Source organism: Diabrotica undecimpunctata, chromosome 8 (genome assembly GCF_040954645.1).
Source record: "Diabrotica undecimpunctata isolate CICGRU chromosome 8, icDiaUnde3, whole genome shotgun sequence".
Taxonomy (NCBI): domain Eukaryota; kingdom Metazoa; phylum Arthropoda; class Insecta; order Coleoptera; family Chrysomelidae; genus Diabrotica; species Diabrotica undecimpunctata.
In genome coordinates this window covers 50,848,566-50,852,321 of record NC_092810.1, presented here as the reverse complement: position 1 = coordinate 50,852,321, position 3,756 = coordinate 50,848,566, and positions in this window count along the sequence as shown.

Below are 3,756 nucleotides of genomic sequence, written 5' to 3'. Positions count from 1 at the left end.
ATCCTATATCAATAATAAACTTGAAAACTTCCATTTAAGCAATGATACAAACTGTGATATCACCTCTTTAAATAATATTATTATAGACGAAGCTCTAGAAAATATAGGAAAGACAAAACCCTGTAAAAGGCAACCCGTACTTTGGTGGGATAGCGAAATTGCAAAAGCATTCTCATCTTGTAAACATTCCCTTAATAAACTTAAAAAATATAATACAGACGAAAAAAACTTACTTAATTTTAAAAAACTCAGTTGGTGAAGCTGTAGCCGAAGTGTGTCAAGAAAATTCTAGCAAAATATAACGCCGGAATTCTTATTACATAAGCAAAATATAGAATCATTCGAAATCGTTGATAAAGAATCTGGTGATCCATTAAATGCTACCATCACTCTTGAGAACTAGAATACTCTATTGTAAACTCCAAAATTATATCCCTAGGACAAGATGATATTTCACCAATATTCATAAAACACCTACCTTTCAGAGCAAAAATATTATTGTTAGATTTATTTATTACCTGTTTTTTAAAACATAAATTTCCAAAACTCTGGTCTCAGGCAATAACTATTCCCATTATTAAACCCAATAAGCCCAAAGATATACCCTCTTCGTACCGTCCTATTTCTCTCACATGCAGCATGTGCAAAATACTGGAAAAATTTTAAATATCCGTCTAACATGGTATTGAGAAACAAAATAGATCTCCTTACTTCATTTCAGAGTGGTTTTCGCAAGGGACGGTACACATTAGACAATCATATTTCACTACAAACCTCAATCAATGAAGCCTTTGCAAATAATCAGAAGTTGATTGCAATATTCTTTGACACAACCCAGGCTTTTGATAGGATATGGAAACACTCTATATTAGCAACACATAATAATTATGGAATTCAAGGTCACATGCTTGCTTTTATAGAAAATTTCTTAAGTAATCGTGCTATACAAGTTACAATAAATGGAATCACAAGTTCTCCAAAAATGCTAGATAATGGAATCCCTCAAGGATCCATTTGAAGTCCAACCCTATTTTTAGTGGCTTTTAATAGCATCATAAATGTAATTAGAGCTCCAATTAAAGCTAGAATTTACGCGGATGATATTTACACCAAATCTAATAACTTAGTTTCAGCAACAAATATATTACAACTTATGTTAAATCGACGTCAAAACTGGACATTACAAACCGGATTCAATTTTTCTGCAGAAAAAACTCAATACGTAATTTTTAGTAAAAATAACACTCACCATACAGTTAATTTAACACTAAATGATTTACCTATAAGCAGTCAACGGAAGTACGTTTTTTAGGCCTAACTTTCGATAAAAAATTAAATTGGAATGTGCATATTAATAAATTACAACAAGCATGCCAAAACTGGTTAAACATACTTCAAATATTATCCAATAAATTTTTGGGGTGCCGACTGTAAAACATTAATTAACCTTTACAAATCACTTATTAGAAATAAATTAGATTACGGTTGCATATCTTACGGTGCTGCAAGCAAAACTGCTTTAAAAAAACTAAATAGCATATAATCTACAGCTTTGAGATTACCACTGGGTGCCTTTAGAACTAGTCCTATTAGTAGCTTACAAGTTTTAGCGAGAGAACCACCTCTGTATATTAGACGCCAACAACTATTCTAAATTATATAGCGAAAATATCAGCACAGAAACAACATCCAGCATTCTCCCAAATTTGCCATTAAAGTATTGGTTCTACAAAACTAACTAAAAATAGTACTCCCCTTATAGAACGAATAAAATCTTCTAACTTGATAGGGCTAAGCTAAATCAATCTCTACAAGTCCTCCTACAAGTGTAAATTTTCCTCCATGGACATTCCAACCACTTACCATTGACTTAACCCTCATAAAATACCCTAAATCAACTACAAATCGCATTTTCATTAAACACTTGTACTCCGAAGTGATATCTCATTATCTATCTCCAAATTTTTAGTGATGCCTTCAAGACTCATGAGGGACACGCTGCTGAATACTACTGTAAATACACTACTCACACTATATCCATACCTACAAACTGCTGCATCCTCACAGGCGAGACCATAGCTATTTTGGAATTAATTTTCTTCAAAACGCGTAGTGAGAATAAATGTGTCATCATCACTGACTCATTAAATGCTCTATTAGGTGTAACACAAATATACCCTACAAATACAATATTTCGGCTATAAAAAATGAGATAAATATAATTCAGTCAACTCGAAAAGAAGTAACATTTATCTGGGTACCGTCGCATGTAGGAATAGCTGGAAATGAGAAAGTGGACAACCTAGCAAACACAAGTCGAATAAACTCACAACACACAACCGAATCAAGAAAGTACCCATACTCCGATCTCAAAAACCTAATTAAAGACCACTGTATGAACATATGGCAAGACTACTGGAAATATTCATGAACCAAGCTATGTGAGATTGGAGCACTGAAGATAACACAGGTAAATATTCAATATTTTGTGGAAACGATTTTTTTAATTAAAATGATAAATAAGAAGTCACAAATCAGCATACTGCGACAAAAGCTTTTTCTAAACGGTTTTTATTTAAAAATAAAATATTGCACATTTAAACAATCTCTCAACGACAATAACCTAATCCGTTCATATATTATATGTCATTCTTTTTTACTCGCTTTATTACGACGTCCCTATTTAAACCAAAAATATGATACTTTATCACGCTGTTATAACGAATATGCCCTTTTCTGTAGAGATGTTGGTTTAATACTAACTTAGGTATTTAATCTGTTATTTTCAATGTGTTCATAAAATAATAAAAACGAAGTTAAAGAAAGTGTTTTATCGAGTTTAGTTATTTAGCTAATTACAAATGGTTTATACTAAACAAAAATACTTAGGTTTTCTAAAAGATCAATTTGTGACATAGTGATTTGAATTGTGGTATCATTTATCCACTATTTCCACTTTTGTTTTGTTTTATTTGAACTAAATACTAATTTAATTATTATTTTATTAACTAATTATTACAGCCAATGAAACAGAATACAAGAAAGAAAATACTTACAATTGGTTTAACCTAATACTAACAATTGGAATAACCGTTGTTATAGCTTATGTTATAAGTTATGCCAATTTTAGGTTAATCTTAAATGTATTTAAACGTTATGAGATTCAGCTTATGAAACTCCGCCTGTCGTGGGTGGGTTGAGTAGCCTCACAGTGTCACTGACCGTCCTATGCCTGAGTTAAGGAGAACTATAGGGCATTGAACAAGTTAACTATTCCCGTAACCAAACATGCGATTACAAGAGCTATAAACAAGCCTCAGATAAGATAATCTTAAGCTAGTCACGCACGGTGAGCTATGCTATAATATATTACAGAAATACCGATCACTAAAGTAGAGCGAACCTGCATACACGGAGCGATAATAAAATATATATTTTTATATGAGCAAAACATTATAGTGTATCTTGCCTATGCCTCTTGGAGCGATATTTTATATTTATATTAGGGCATATTTCATTCCCTGCTATATCTCTCCTCACAAGTCTACCAAACGAAATGCGAATTTATGTTTAGTTTTGTTTTTGTAAAAAGGTCAAATGAAGCATCTTTTTGAGCGCATGAAATCAATATCTCTTCATTCTCTAATTCTTTACGAACTGTTCATTACTCAGTTCCTCAAATAGTACAAATTCTCCACGTTCTTTTCTGCATTTTATATGACTAGCTACACAAAATCATTTTTTTCTGTTACTATT